This window comes from Arvicanthis niloticus, unplaced genomic scaffold (assembly GCF_011762505.2).
Source record: "Arvicanthis niloticus isolate mArvNil1 unplaced genomic scaffold, mArvNil1.pat.X pat_scaffold_1148_arrow_ctg1, whole genome shotgun sequence".
Taxonomy (NCBI): Eukaryota; Metazoa; Chordata; class Mammalia; order Rodentia; family Muridae; genus Arvicanthis; species Arvicanthis niloticus.
Window position 1 is genome coordinate 1 of NW_023045157.1, and position 16,344 is coordinate 16,344.

General features: G+C 45.0%; 1 non-coding gene and 1 pseudogene across 2 annotated transcripts; both read left to right on the plus strand.

The window, feature by feature from the left end:
- The first annotated feature begins 374 nt into the window (after positions 1-374).
- On the plus strand, positions 375-15,963 carry LOC117701480 (sodium-dependent glucose transporter 1A-like; annotated as a pseudogene). The gene is made up of 5 exons (XR_013070198.1): positions 375-585; positions 5,425-5,556; positions 10,504-10,672; positions 11,732-11,848; positions 13,801-15,963. The product of XR_013070198.1 is annotated as a sodium-dependent glucose transporter 1A-like (transcript).
- On the plus strand, positions 9,660-9,763 carry LOC117701482 (U6 spliceosomal RNA). Its single transcript, XR_004605741.1, has one exon. It is a non-coding gene; the product is annotated as a U6 spliceosomal RNA (small nuclear RNA).
- Positions 15,964-16,344: the final 381 nt, after the last annotated feature.

The window sequence follows — 16,344 nt, forward strand, 5'->3', positions numbered from 1 at the left end:
GGAAAGCTCAGGTGTGGACGTGGCCTGGGGTAAGGCGCGTAAAGACGACCTCCCAGCTATCGCTGGCGTGTTCCCTCAGGCCTTAGATTAGCAGCACACATTATAGATGCTGTTGCCAGGCTGCAGTAGCAGCTCAAACTTGCGCGGAGCTCGTTTCCTAGGCAACCACCATGATTTCCGGTTTGATTCCAGGTTGGCCAGTGACCTGACTCCGTCACGAGAACCACCGCGGTTCTGCAAGATGGAGAGTGAACACACTCGGTGGCCAGCCGGGGCCAGGGTCAAAGTCCAGCGCCCGAGGCCTTGAGTCAGGACGGTCCCTGGGGACAGTGGTGTCAGGGGACCTCGGAGCCCGGAGGAGCCCCAAAGGTGCACCCGCCCCGATAGCTCTCTGCAGCCGCCAAGCTGGAGCTGGACGTGAAGACCGGGAGCGCCGGGCCGGCGGCTGCGGCACAGAGGCTCCACCAGGCGGAGACCCCGGCGGAGAGCGAGCCGGCCACGGTGGCCACCCGGCGGAGTGGCCGGGCCAGGAGCGTGCTGCACTGGTTCTCCACCGCGGTCCTGTACGCCGCCTTCCTGGGGCTGGTGAGAGTTGAGGCTGCACCCCTCCCAGGCTGGGGCGCGAGCCTCCTGCAGGGGACCTGCCCTTCCCAGCTGGACTCTCCCCTTCGCTGCCTGCATGTTGTGTGACCTTGAGCGCCGGGGCTTCGGTTTCATCCGCTAACACATACATAGGCACTGCTCTAATCATGGAGGGTCACTGTGTGCGGGTGATTCTTGCCTAACATGTTTCCCCTACAGTCTATCCTTGTAGGACTCCTCTTAGTACCAGCGAGACAAAAAAGAGGTGGTAGCTACACTGTCATCTGTAGCCACTGTCCCCTGCACCTTAATTATTATACAGAGAAGTCTACTTGGGAGGGTGGAGAGGGGACTCTCTTTCCGGTGGTTTGACTAAATTATACCAACCGCTTGATTTTACAGATGGTATATAATGGCAAGAGCAAAATCACCTTTCTGGACCATCCAGTGTTTGTGGCAAACAGCCGCATTCCCTATCACTTCATGGTTGTGATGCAAGAGGGTCGGGAGGAGGGAGAGTCCCCTGAGCAGAGTTGTTCACTCTCTCCTAGACTCTGAGCCACACTCACTTCTTAGATTGTAACTGATGGGATCAGATAAAGAAATCCCTACAGGTGCTTACTGAGAGTTCCCTGGGCCGGGTTGTGAGTCCTCTGAAGACTCACTCTGGTTCTTGCCAGTGCCGTCTAGGTAAGGTGCACACTTGCCTTTCAAGCAGAGTGGTGCAATTAGAATTGATAGTTCTTGAAATGTAAATGCATTAGAAATTTTATTTAAGGGCCCAAGGCATTTCTTCTAAGTGTCAGCTTGTTAGCCTTTAGGTCTTGTTGCTCCTATTAAAAAGAAAAGGCTGGAAAAGTTCGTTTTTTGCTTTTTCTTTATACGAAGTAATGTTGCAGGAACATCTGTGTCGGTATCTAACGGCAGAACAAGAGAGTCGCGCACAGGAGGAGCAGATTTTGATTGTAGCTCATGGATCTGTTGCTCATTTCTGGGCAGTGGCAGCCCGATGGACCAAGTGCCTGTCTGCGCAGTCCCTTTATCCGGAATTTTCTCTTAGTTTGTAGTTTGTTGACATGGTGAGACTGGTTACAGTGTCCTACCCAAAGAGGTAGCTTGTGGAATTCAAAACATCAAGGGCAGGTTAGTTTTCATAGCTCTTTAAGCTCTCTTCATGTTTTGTTACGTAGGTTTCTATGGGTACAGAAAAATATTCATGACTCTTGAGGTAATACAGTGTATCAGGGAGTCAGTTATGATGGCCCCTAGGAGGTTAGTGCCAAGAAACTGAAATGGATCAAGATCAAACAATACACTTCATGTAATAGGTGCTCAATAAACTTAGACTCCCATTGGTCTTGGTTGGTATGAAGGTGATTAAGGTCCATAATGGCTGTAAGATTCACTGCCCGATGCAAAGAAGTACCCAAGTTTGGCACAGTGGCACACACCTGTAATCCCAGCACATAGGAAGTGAGGCAGAAGATTAGGGCTATCCTCAGCTATACATAGAGTTCGAAGCCAGCCTGAGCTACATGGGGTTCTACCTCAAAAACAAAATGAAACAAAACAAAACAAAACAAAAAAAAACCAAAAAGTATCCTTAGTTTTTTTTTGAAGAAAATCCTTAGTAAGTTCTATAGACAGCTTACCTCCATCAACACTGCATTTAGTCTGAAATCCTATGTGTCAGAATTAAGAACATCGAAACTGCCAGATAGAATGCATTTTAAAATCAATGACTAGTTGCTGGCGAGATGACGGTGTGCTGCTCTTGCAGGAGACCACCATCTGTTCCTTAGTACCCAGGGTGGGCTGTTCATAACCACCAGTAACTCCAGCTATAGAGGCATCTGATGCCTTTGCCCTCCATGGAGACCTGTACATCTCCTGTTCACAGCACAGCCAGATATAACTAAGGAATAGAACTTGTCTTTTAAAAAATTTTTAACAGGCACTTGATCGATTCCTTGAAATTAACAAAAAACAACAGACAAAGATCTCCCAGGATCTTGCAAGATTTTGTTCCTTAGTTGTAAATTTATCTTCCAGAGGGAGAAAAACTTCACGTAAATTGACTGCCTTTGTGCTTTTGTGGTTCCTTGAGAATCAAAGAAAACTCTAAACAAATTATGTTTCATGTTTCCTGCCTTTAATAAAAAGCTAAAAGAAAATTTCTTTCTTCCTTTCTTTAGTCTTCTACTCTTTTTTCTCCTCTTCCTCCTCTCCCTCCTCCTCCTTTTCCCTTCTCTTCCTCCTCTTCCTCTTCCTCCTCCTCTTCTTTTTCCTCTGCTTCCTCCTTTTGGCAAAATCTCTATCCTAGGCTGGTCTTGAACTCATTCTGTAGGTGACAATGCCCTTGAACTCCTAATCTTCCCTACCTGACCTGGCAGGTACTGGGGTGACAGGTGTATACGAGCATGTTCCACTTATGTACTGTGAATGGACCCAGGGCTTCAGGAAAGCAAGCAGTCTACCCATTAAGCTACATATCCTACCCCAATGGTAAAAGCTTCCAAACCAAGAAGTAATACACTAACAGAAAGCTGTTAACTTTGAGGTGCCTGGGTGCCTGTAGCTCTTCGGAATCTTTCCAAAAGCATGGTGAGTGAGCATGTGTTGCTGTTCTGCTGAAGACACTCCTGGAATCTGTCGAACGGTTTTCCAGCTGGTCCCTACCATACCACCTTTTAGATCATTTTAAGATTGATTGGCTGTGTAGTTCTGATTTCCACTTGGACTCCTCTCTCTTGGTTTTGGCTTCAGCATCTGCTTCTTTCACCATATTTTTGGTTTTAAAACCCTACGTGTTTTTAGAATCTCCACATGAGAAAGTTCGTCGAAGCCCTGTCTGGTGATCCACACTCTGTGTGTAGAAACTGAGCAGCTATGAAAAGGTAACACAGCCAGCAAAGACTGGCCCCGCAGGACTGTTCCCTCGCCTCTGTGGTGTGCTGGGCACATGCTGGAGCAAAGGTCTAAGGATGCCACACTAACAAGCAATGGTTGATTGGTTCTAAGAGACCGGATCCGACTCCCACATGTCCTACAAGGAAATCCCCCTGGAAAGATATCTGAATTTGCAGTTTTTAGAATTCAGTTTTTCAATGTATTTTGTGTATGAGTGTTTGCAACATGGTGTTCATGTAGCAGTCTAAGGACAACTTGAGAGAGTCCATTCACTCCTTCCAACTGTGTAGGTCCAAGGGACTAAATTCAGGTTATCAGTCTTAGCAGCAGGGGCCCTTACCTGCTGAGCCATCTAGAAATAGCATTGGAAATCTCGCTCATATGAGCCTGGTCCAGATTCCTTTAACTTACATGGCAAACGCACACAAGTCAGGCCATTAACACGGGGCTGATGTTTTTCTGCATTCTGTCCCAGTCAGCCTGTCACAGTGCTAGCTAGCTGTAACTTGTCTTCTCTTGAGACTTAAGTGCTTGAATAGCATTTGTGAGGGGAAAAATGTTTGTTATTCTTCTTGCACAAACTTTAAGTTGTTCCGGTGAGGCTTCAGCAGCTACTTTAACCCCCGAATCCATCCCAGGCAGTGGGAGCTGTAGGAAGTCCCCAGCAACAGCACACAGGTAACCAGGATGAGACGCCACGGTAGCAGAGCGGGCAGAGAATGGACCGTAGGCTCATCAGTGAGGTAGCCACTGCCACTCTCATGAATCAAATTAGCTCCTTGCTGCTCTCCACTGGGGACTCAGAGGTCTCCACTTTTTTTCCAGTTAGTCTTGTGACAGGAGTCATATGAACTTAGATATTAGTGCTTCAAACCCTTGATACACCAACAGGCTCGACAGCCACCACGCCAGATGCTTGCAGACCAACTGAATATTTCCAGGAATACATCCCATGGCCTTTCCCCTGGGAAGTTTTCCTAATTTATGCAAGAGCGTGTCTGGAGAAACAGAAGTATCATCATGGGGGTGCTGGGGTTGGGAGCCTGGACCTCCCACATCTTTACCCCAGCCCCGCAGGCATCTTTTTAATTAGACCCACACTTTGTGCAGCCATAAAACAAGGGGAAGGAGTTAGGCAGACCATTCCGGTTTCTTCATTGCCACACCCTAACCCCAACATGGAGGGAGGAAGTCTACAACACTAAATTTGTTCCATTGATTGTGAAATATTAATGTTCTCACCCATCTTTAAGGGTGGCTTCTCCCTCCTCTGAACCTCTGGGGCATCTGATCGGCTGTAAGATTCTTTTCCCCAATTCTTTTCCTCATGTGTCACGTAACCAGCACCCCAGGACTGCAGAGACCAGACACCCAGGTGCACTGTTAGAAACATCTTCACTTGAAACTAATTTATTCTCACCACTTCAGGACAGGTGCTAATTTTCTATATCGACTGTTTTGGCCTCTGATTATCAGAAGGTTTAGGACATTTCAGGGAAACCCACTCAAAAGGCGGCAGGTAGTCATGCCAAACTGCAAGGTCCAACCGTGTAAGAGGCTGAAGGCAATAGACCCAGGACTCGAGTCTCTGGGGGTAGAGGAGTCTGAGCAGAAGTCTGTTAGATTTGTTCACCCATCTGTAAGCTTAGAGATCTGAACACAGCCTGGTGGCAAACAGTTTGTGATGCTTTCAGCATATAATCGGGATACAGACTGTTAGTGGAAATGGGCCTTACTGTACTTGATTGACATAAGTGAGCTTTTGCCTCACACACAGGTAATTCTCAGCACCTAGGAAAATCTGCTCCCGGTATACGGTACATATACCATCTGCAAATACCACTCCAGTTTTCTATTTTTAATTTAATCTTTATTTTGTTATGTTTGCCTGAATGTATATTCGTGCACCACATTGGTGCCCATGGAGACCAGAAGAACTGGAGTTACAGACCATTGCAAACCACCATGTGGGTACTAGGAATGAAATCCAGGTCCATGTCAAGATCAGCAAGCATTCTTAACTACTGAACCCTCTTTCCGGCCCCAAGTTTTCTATTTCTGCTGGTGAGTAGGCTCTCAGTTGAAAAGGTCATGTTATTTCCAAGGAGAGTAGAGAACAAGGAGCAAAGGTGTGTAGCCTGTTGAGGAAAATATCCCCTCCCCCAGTGTGACATGTCTCACCGGGGACATGGGACACCACTGGCAATAGTAATGTTTCCTATTTGGGAGAATCTAGATCACAAGCCAGCACTGCTCTGGTGTTTGCCACAAAGGGGAGGACACCAGGTATTAGAGGGAAAGGAGGAAAGACAGAGTTCTCTGCAGGGACAGAAAAGAACTCACCTGTGACCTTAGGGAAGTGACCCATAATTACAATAGTGTCTGATTTCTGAGGAGAACTGTTCCTGACCAGCTTTTCCTTAAGGTCTCCAGCACAGGTACAATTTGAGCAGACACAAGTAGTCTCTTCCAGTTAAGAGATACAGATCCAAGACTGTTTTTTGCCCAGAAGTTTTGCTGCAGAGAAAAACCTGAAATGGCTCCTGCCAACAAATGAAGTGAAGGGAGGTAACTTAATGGTTTCTAAAAGAAAAAAAAACCCCACTCTCCAGGTTTTAGATCATGGAAATTCTGGCTACCATCAGTTGGTGGGTTTGATGGGCTCTTTCAATCTAGAGAACATATACTCTGGTGTAATCCCGTAAAGCCATGACTGCTGGGTAGTGGCATAGTTTATGAGAGAACAAGATATATGAGTTCCTATCACCAGGGGTGCAGACCGTTAAAAAAAAAAAGATTATTATCTGTGTTATGTGGGAATGCCTGTAAGTGTGTGTGTGCACCATGTGTGTGCAGGAGCCCGTGGAGTCCAGAAGAGTGTGTCAGATCTCCTGGACCTTGTAGCCCAGGTTGGCTTCACCCTCAGTATGTAGCCAAGAATGACACCGAGATTTTGATCCTCTTGCCTCCACCTTCCAAATGCTAAGAGTCTAGGCCTGCACCACCATACCCAGTTATGATAACTCAATGTCATATTACACACACACACACACACACACACACACACACACGTTATCACTGTAGAGGAAATCAATGCTGCAGGTCAAGTGAACACATCTGTCCACAAGGGCTCAAGGCACGCAGCCTCTGGGAACATATTACTTAAGACCTTTATTGTGTGGACCAAAATTAAGGTTTGAAAAGGCAAACATTGGTTCAAAGCCCTTTTTCATATCCATCCACAGATGTCTGGTTATGCTTTGAGTCACCTCAGCTGTCCACAGTGAGTCTTAGAGAGCAGAGCTCTTGTCACAGCTTTAAAGACTCCGAGGGCCCCAGGCAGACATCAGAGCTCCCCCTGGGCCCATGCATGGCAACGGGCTTCCATCCCCTTAAACACCAGGTCTGCCTTTCCACTTCAGGTTCATGACATAGATTACGGTGGGAAATTAGGCTAGAATCAGTCTTACAGAGCTTGTTCACACTACATAGCTTAATAATTTCACCACTGGCTAACTTAGCACAAGGACCTGCCAAGTCACTCCTTGGTACTTAATTCTTACTGTCCTTGATGCTGGGTTAAACATCAGCTTGGTGTTTGTGAGCCGCTGGGTCTGGGAATTCCTACCCAGGCCAGGGGAACAGTCTTAAAGTCACAGATTTCCTGTACTTAAAGGTCTTTTCCTTGAATGTCCTTGACAAAGTACCACCCTAAACAACTGTAAGTGACAAGACTTAAAATGGCCATGGCCAAAGGCCTCATGAGAGTTAAAATACTGATGCCCTTGGCATGTTAGCTATTTTTTATCACGAACGACTTCCATGCAGCGTATCTGTGTTGCCCATGTTGACCAAAGTGCATCCATCCTCCTGATCAACTAGGGAGGCCACAGTGCTTGACTCTCGCATATAACACTTAGAGATAACAGGATTATGATTGATGAATTTTTTTATGACCGTTACACTATTTCTGAGGCCCATTAGTAAGACACCCCTACAAAAGTAACTAAAACATTATAGTATTGCTTACTTTCAAGCAACGTTTTCCATGTGATTTAATAGAGCAAAATTAGCCCAATTAATTGAATATCTCTGCTTTTGTAAAGAGAATTATCTTTTTAAGGTATCCCAAGGATACATCTGGAAAACCTGTAACTTAATTAATTCATGGTCAGCAGAACTGGCTGTTCTTCCAGAGGACATGGGATTGATTTCGGTATCCACACACAGCTCATCTATGATACATGTTACGTGTCATAGTTACATGTAAGTTCCAGGGGATCTAACCCTCTTCTGGCCTCTGAGAGTACCAGACATGTATATGGGAACAAAGACATACATATATATGATTTGATTTGGGGAACTTCAGCAAAATGTCAAAGGTTTAAAACACTTATTCAAGATCAGATCAGAGGTCACAGTAAACAACATTTCCTCTTTCACCAAAGTGATATTTTAAAAAGCAAATGCAAAAAAAAAAAAAAACAAAACAAGAGGCAAATGCATTGTTGGGGTCAACTTAGCTCTTTTACAGAGGACAGTTTCTTCTTGTGAACAAAAACAGTTAAGCAGGGAGCTGGGGACGGTGGGATTACCTGTTCCCTGTTTCCTAGGCCAAGTACTTCAAATTTAAAGCAAAAGCCTCCACAATAGCTGGTTGAGACAGAGCCACGCTGACAGGGGAAGGAGGCTGCAATGGTAAAACTGATGTACTAATATTAAAAGGGGGGGGGCAGCCAACATGTTAAGAACCTTACTTACTGTTTTAGTAGCAAGAACGAAACGTGAGGTTTTGTAGTGAACCTTAGACTTTAGAAAACCTTGTAAGAGGTTCCCTCTAACCTCAGCAAATATGGCCACGTGTCCACAACCTTCCACCATGTTCTTGTCCGTTCAGTTTCTGCCCTGTTTCCTCCTCCTGTTTTTGAACTGATTATCCTACTTTAACACAAAAATTCCCTTTAAAAGCGCATGAGCATGATGCTTTCTAGGTTTTCCTGACTAAAGAACATCTTATCCTTCTTGTACGCTTCTTGGTTTGCTAATTTTAGTTTCAACGCATTAAATTAAAATTTAACCTTTAATGACTTTTAAATTATGCCTGTGTGTGTGTGCACTTAAGGGTGTGTGCATGTGTATGCACATGTGGGTGTGTGCACGTGTGTGTGTACACATGTGGGTGTGTGCATGTGTGTGTGCACATGTGGCTGTGTTCATGTGAGTGCAGGTGAGTGTAGAAGACAGAGGTGTGAAACCCTCCCAAGCTGGAGTTTCAGGCACTCTTGAGTTGCCCACTGTGACACGTGCTGGGAGACTGATGCTGGGGACCTCTGCAAGAGCAGCCAATGCTCTTAACCCCTGAGCCATCTCTCCACCCCCTCTTGAATTCATTAGAATTTTTAATCTTTCCTCTCAGGTGCTGTCTACCTCATATTCTGAGACAGGTATCTCCCCTGGCTTGGAAGTCAGCAATGAGGCTAGGCTGGCTGGCCAGCAAGGCAGCTGTGGGGCTGCGAGCACAGGTCCTCAGGCCCAGCTTCTAAAATGTGAATTCTCAAGCTCAGGCTAATCTTGAACTCATGCTAGACCACACAAGTCCTCTTGTGTCAGCCTCCTGAGTTGCTGGGCTTATACACCTCTGCCTTTAGGCCAGGTTAACATCTGCATAAAGTACATTTAAAGGTGGTGGTGGCGCACGCCTTTAATCCCAGCACTTGGGAGGCAGAGGCAGGCGGATTTCTGAGTTCCGATGCCAGCCTGGTCTACAGAGTGAGTGCCAGGACAGCCAGGGCTACACAGAGAAACCCTGTCTTGAAAAACCAAAAAAAACAAAACAAAACAAAACAAAAAAAAAAAAAAAAAAAGAAAGAAAATACGCAAAAACCATTTCATGACTATGTCACAATAGAATAACACTTAAGGAAAAAAAATTGAGAAAAAAATGGAATAATTATATATTTTTTATATTATGAATGGAGGTCCCACACCTGTAAACTCAGTGCTTACAAGGAGGGTACAGAGGATCAGGGAGTTCAGGGCCATGCACTAAACTGTGGGCAGCTGGAGCTACAGAAATCCTCTCTCAAAATAACTGTATAAACTCTGACCAAGCCCACTCAGTTTATCAAGTTTTCCAGCGCAGGAGTGAGGATAAAAAGAAAAGAGACGTGCTCGCTTCTGCAGCACATATACTAAAATTGGAACGATACAGAGATTAGCATGGCCCCTGCGCAAGGATGACACGCAAATTCGTGAAGCATTCCCGTATTTTTTAATAATAATAATAATAATAAAGAAAAGAGACGATTAGACAATATTGCAGCATGACCCCAGCCAGTTCTGAGGCTGAAGGCAGGTTTTGTTTATTCCCACCTTTCTTTTAAACCCTTTTAATTACACGAAGTATTTAGGTCTGCTCTAGGTTGCTGAACCAACAATACAATGGATACAAATAGTCAAGGAGCAAACAAGGCAATGTACAAAGTCCGTGATCACCCCGGTGATCACCCCCATGATCATTCTCACGATCGCTGTTTCTAAGGGCTCCTCGGGATGACAAAAATATCTGAGCCTCCTTCCCTGTCCTAGCCCACAGTCATATTCACGCCTGTTCTTTGTTCTAGCCTAAGACTTAGATTCCTGACTGAAATTTCTTCTCTGTTTTAAGCCTAAAATTAGATTCCTGCCTGAACTTACTTCCCTGTCATGACCCAACTTCAGATTCCTGCCTAAAGCCCGTTTCCTTGTCCTTGGCCAATGTCGGATTCCTGCCAAGCAGCCCCCAAAGCTCTCCACAAAAGTCTTAAAATTGAAGGCTGTACATAGATATACAAAGGATCATATTGTTCTAGCAATAATTTTTTGCCATTATAGATTTTCCTGAACTGCAGGTCTCAAAAGCAACCGCAGTCTTCCTTCGTGGCCACTTCATGACAGAACAATCGGTTACCGCTCTCTTTTGACACTCTTTCAGTTATTGTAAGTAAAATGTTTTGTCTGTTTTAAATTTAGGGAATGAGTGTTGCTATCCTGGGGCCTACGTTTCAGGATCTGGCAGACAACGTCAACAGAAACATCAGCAGCCTGTCTCTGATATTTGTGGGCCGCGCCACTGGGTTCTTGTGTGGCAGCATGATGGGCGGGGTTCTCTTTGACCACATGAATCAGTTCTTTCTTTTGGGTAAGTAAACACCAACCTTTGTCGTTCCATGTCTGTCGCTGCGACTTTACACCTTAGTCTCTGTGTGTGCACAGCCTGCAGAATGCTTGACAACAGATGTGGGTGAGGCGGGGTGTCGCCCCGTGGAAGCTGGGCATCTAGAGCCCTTGTTTTTGGCAGTGCGAGCGAGTGTGTACTGATCCCCTGGAAACTCGATGGGCCCCGGGGAGTGAGTGTTGGCAACCCTGAGCAATGCAGACCTTTATTGTGATTTAGGCTCCATTCCAGGGGCGTGGGTGAGCTCTGATTATCTGGGAGGGTGGGGACGGGGCTTGGGGGGCGGGGGGCGCTGATTCTGTGGATTCCGGATTGAACCTGAAGGGGCAGGGGGATGTTGGAGACATGATATAGACTGTTATTGTCTCTGTTGCCCAGTGTCACAGATGAACCTTCCGCACCCTGAAGAGATGGCAAAGCTCTTAACATAATTTTCCCAATAGATTGACACAACTAAGGAAAATAGACACAAAACAAGGAAAATAAGTTACTCCTGATGAATAAATAACTGGCCCTTCTTATATTTCCCTCTCTATTCCTCAAAACTAATTAATTTAGGAACATGTCACCAGAACTTTTACACCGAAAGCATTGTTAACTCACATCTAAAAACCCTCCTATATTCTTACATGTATGGCAGTAAATGAATAATTTCTGGCCTGTCTCCTTTGCTATTAAACTTTGCTGTATGATTTATTATGGTTATTAATAGTCCTATAATTGCATTTAAGTCACAGTAATTTATTTCTTAGGTTACAAAAAGCCTTGTAGAATTTACATGGTTTTACATAACCACTGTAGAAGCTGCAACTCTGTGTTATTCAGTCTCATTTTTTGTGTACTTTATAGGTTTTTATGATCCCGAGGGACACAGGTTTTTATAGCTTATTCTTATTTTTAATACGGAAGTTTATTTTTGCAGGCGGGGAATCTAACCCAGGGGCTCATGCACGTTAGACAAGCCTTCCGCTACTGAGTTACAACGCCAGCATCTGTAACTGGATTTCCCTCCTTTCTTCCCAGGAGCATCTATGGTGGCAACTGCGGTTTCGCTTTATCTCATCCCATTCTGCAAGACAGCAGTCTTACTGATCACTGCCATGTCTGTCTTTGGAGCTTCCGTCGGTGTTGTGGATACGGGTATGTGATGTCATCTCTGGGGCCCGGAACTCAACTGGAAAAGTCCCTCAGGTGATGCCGACTGTCCCTGCATACTTTTGAAATGACACAGAATTTCTGACTCAATCATAGGGTTCACTGAGACAGTACACCCTTGTAGCAGCCACACTTCGTGCTGATTTGGGGATTGATTTTGAACAGCCAACTCTACAATAGGACGTCATGCCTTTGTTCGAAGAGAAACTGAGTTACAGGGGCTAAATTTAGAAAAGCTCCTGTCTGTGGTTGGCAGTGCAGGTGAAATGGGTTTTCATTTGGGGTTCAATTTTATCATGGTAAAGTAAGAGGAATTGACAGTTTAAAAGCAAGCATGGACCAGCATTTGTCTAAGAAGGCCCAGAAGCAGACACACGGCTAAAGTACACCCTGTTTTCTGAGCCAAGAGGAAGCAGAGCCCCTGTGACACTTCTTACTTCCGTGTTAATTTCTCTTAGCCGTTCTAAGTCTTCAAAGGTATAGCTTTTCTATATGCCAATATCTATTTGAAACCCTACTACGTAGCACACATGATGTGCGCTTTCTTTCAGCTCCTGCTAACTAGCCCTCTCTTGAGGTTCCTTTTCTCTTTCCTTTTACTGAAAAGGATTTTTTTATACCCTTCCCCTCCCCGCACTCCTCCTAGTCCCTCCCTCCCATCCAGATTCCACTCCCTTTCCGTCTCTCATTAGAAAAGAACAGGCTTCTAGCGGATAATAATAAAATACAAGATAAAACAAGAAACCTACACTTTGGAATTGGGCAAAACAAACAAACAGAAGGAAGAGAGCCCAAGTTAAGGCACAAGAAACAGAGACCGCCCTCACTCACACACTTGGCATCCCATTAAAAGACTAATCTGGAAGCCATAATATATTCGAGAAGGCCCCGGAGACCCAGCACGTGCTGCCTCAGGCTCTCTGAGTTCATGTGTGCTTTGACCATGTTGATTTAGAGAGCCTGCTTTCTTGGTGTCCTCCGTCCCCTCGGGCTCTTACACTCTTTCTGCCTCCTCTCCCAAGTGATCCTGAGCTCTGAGGGGAGGGATTTGATAGAGACATCAAGTTTAGGGCTGAATGTTCCAAGATGTGAGAGTGTGTGTATGTGTGTGTTCATGTGCATGTGAGAGTGTGTGTATGTGTGTTCATGTTCATGTGCATGTTTTTGTGTCTGTCTGTCTGTCTGTCTGTCTGTCTCTCTGTGTTTGTCTGTGTATGCGTGTGTGTGCATGTGCATGTGTGTGTGTATATCTCTGTGTGTGTGTGTGGTGTGGTATGCATGTGTATGTGATGTCTGACTGTCTCTCTGTGTCTGTGTGTGTGTGTGTGTAGCTCAGCTTTCATTTGGATGCAAGGTTACATGCTTATCTCAAAGTATCTGGTTAAAATAAAATAGCCAAAGGCTTGATGCTTTGGGGCTTTTTTCCCTTACAGGTATTTAGAGTGTTGTGTGGATTCTGAACGGGGTGCCAGTCTCCTGTAACTGGGACAGCAAAGATCAGAGCATTCGGGTTCCTGATGGAACGTTTACATTTATTTATTTCATCCACAATGTTCAGGTGGTTGCTGGAAAGTTTTGTCATTTGGCCAACCTGATGGTAAAATTTTGTCTGGTAAACACACACATTTCAAATATTTCCAGCACTGCCGTATTGTTCTCCAGTGTGGTATTTTAACAGCCTTTGCTAGTGTGCCTAGATTCAACGGGTAATGGTTCACCAGCTTGTAGCATTCCATGTATGAGGCTGAGATATTACAACACATAGTTGTCTGGAGTCCATGGGTCAGCATCACTTGAGGCCAAGGTTGGGTTACTTAGAATGCCATAGCATTCTTGCCGGATGACACAGGCTAAGCTTCTTTGTCATACTGATGCTTGTGGGGGTTGTTCACGCATGAGTTGACAATTTAACTTTATTCCCCATGCTTTGTTGGCAGGTGCAAATGTCCTCATCTTGGCTCTTTGGGGAGACAAAGGAGCCCCACACATGCAGGGCCTTGCACTTCAGTTTCGCCTTGGGTGCAGTTCTGGCTCCCCCGTTGGCTAAGTTGGCCTGGGTACAGCAGCATCTGCTCAGAACCACACCGAGTCCGACTTTAACTCTCTAGTGCTGAACCGATCCTCCAAAGCCGCTTCAGACTCTGTGTTCGCGGTACCCGATGACATGAATCTGCTGTGGACATATGCTTCTATCGGCACCTACGCTTTAGTAGTTTCTTTCTTTCTGTTTGGTCTGTTTGTAAGAAACATTCAAGGCAGGAAAAGTCCGCAGCATCTGCTCAGGGGGGCTCGAAGGGCTAATATCACAGGGCCCTGCTGTGCCTCCTCTTCCTCTTCTTCTTCTTCTATGTGGGAGCCGAGGTGACCTATGGCTCTTATGTATTCTCCTTCGCCACCACCCACGTCGGCATGGAAGAGAGCGAGGCAGCTGGCTTGAACTCCATCTTCTGGGGGGACCTTTGCAGCCTGCAGGGGCCTGGCCATCATTTTGCAACGGTCTTACGGCCTGGAACCATGATCGTTCTGAGCAACATAGGCAGCCTGGCCTCGTCTTTCTTTCTGGTGCTTTTGTGATAAGAATTCTCTCTGTCTCTGGATCGCGACTTCTGTGTATGGAGCCTCAATGGCAACCACGTTTCCCAGCGGCATCTCCTGGATTGAGCAGTACACACCACCTTAACTGGGAAAATCTGCAGCATTCTTTGTAATTGGCGCTTCTCTGGGAGACATGGCCATTCCTGCAGTCATCGGAATTCTTCAGGAACACTACCCGGATCTGCCAGTGGTTCTGTACACATGTCTGGGCTCAGCCATATTCACGGCTGTTCTATTTCCTGTGATGTATAAATTAGCCACGTTACCCCTGCAACGACAGCGCAAAGGAAGACAGAAGATCGAGGACCAGAAAGCTTTGCCTACTAGTTCTAGGCTGTGAGGAAGAGACTACAGGAGAACATTAACAAAAATTTTTAAAAAGTAATGAAACAGACTTTGAAGTTGTAGTATCCACGAGGCCATCTGTGACGGAGACATCTGGAAACATTGTGATGGAACCCACAAAAGGGCCTTTCGACTAAGTTCTCTGCAGTTAATAAAAACAATCCCCCTGAAACATACCTGGACAAAAGGGACACATGCTGAGAGAGGACACATGCTTAGCAACTTTACCAAATAACAAGTTCAATCAACTGGAAAGTGAAGATTTTCCAAAACCTATTGGTAACCAAACTTTCTGGGCCTATTTGTAGAGAATGCTAGAAAATTTAGACATGTTCTGTGACTCTCAGTCCTCCATAAACTAACAAATGGTCTCATCTCATAAGATCTCATAAGATGAGTGATTAGATATCGTTTGTGGTCACCGCCTTTCAGAGCCTATGAAGAAGGCAGAGGAGGTTGGGAAGCTGTAGGTCCTCTGCATATCAGATAGGTTTTCTTGGCAGTGACCACTCACCCACACTCTATCAAGTGTTAGTGAAATCTTTCTCCTAAGAGTCTGATGTTTCAGCTGGGCAGTGGTGGCGCATGTCTTTAATCCCAGCACTTGGGAGGTAGAGGCAGGCAGATTTCTGAGTTCGAGGCCAGCCTGGTCTACAGAGTGAGTTCCAGGACAGCCAGGGCTACACAGAGAAACCCTGTCTCAAAATAACAACAACAACAAAAAAACAACAAAAAACCTCCAAAAACAAAAACAAAAGTGTCCGATGTTTCTATAACTACTGTAGACCTGGGTCACAGCGTGCCAGTGACAAAGTGGCTCTGCTTTCAGGTCCTCCTGGAGGCTGAGTGTAGTCTCTATGTCATATCCCTGAAGATAAGATAATTCCCAACTAAAAATCTATGCATCAGAAAGTTTTTCCAAGATGTCTCCTAGAAACTAATGTAATCTCTAACCTACTCTTCATTACAAATGTAAAAAGAAACAAAGATGATAAAAAAAAACCTTAACAATTTGATACTGATTACATGTGCCATTTAATGTACTTATTGTTTAATACTCTTAAGAAATATAATATTTCAGTGCAGAATTGAATGCAATTCATACGTTTAGCACATCTGAAATCAGGATATACCTTACAATAAACAATCATTTAAAATTGGGACAAAGTTACTTTACAGAGTTTTTTCATATACATGTATAAAATAATGATTGGTCCACAACTAATCCAGTAAAACAGAATCCAGTGCAAAATTCTGTCTTACTTCATCCTAAGTCTCAAACATCTAAGTGTTTGCTCAGACATCTGAGCTCAGTCTCTGAGACTCAAGGCAAACTTGTAGCCATAAGCTTTTGGTAGCTCATGGTAGCACAAGTTTCAGAGCAGCCTGAAGTAAAGCAAGACCCCCTTTTTAAGAAGATCAAAAGAAGTTACATACTTCCAAACTATGATGGCAAGACATTAAACACCTCCTCCCACAGGGAAATAAAAAAGAATCAGACCCAAACAAGACAAAGCCATGAGGGAAGACACTAAAATCCT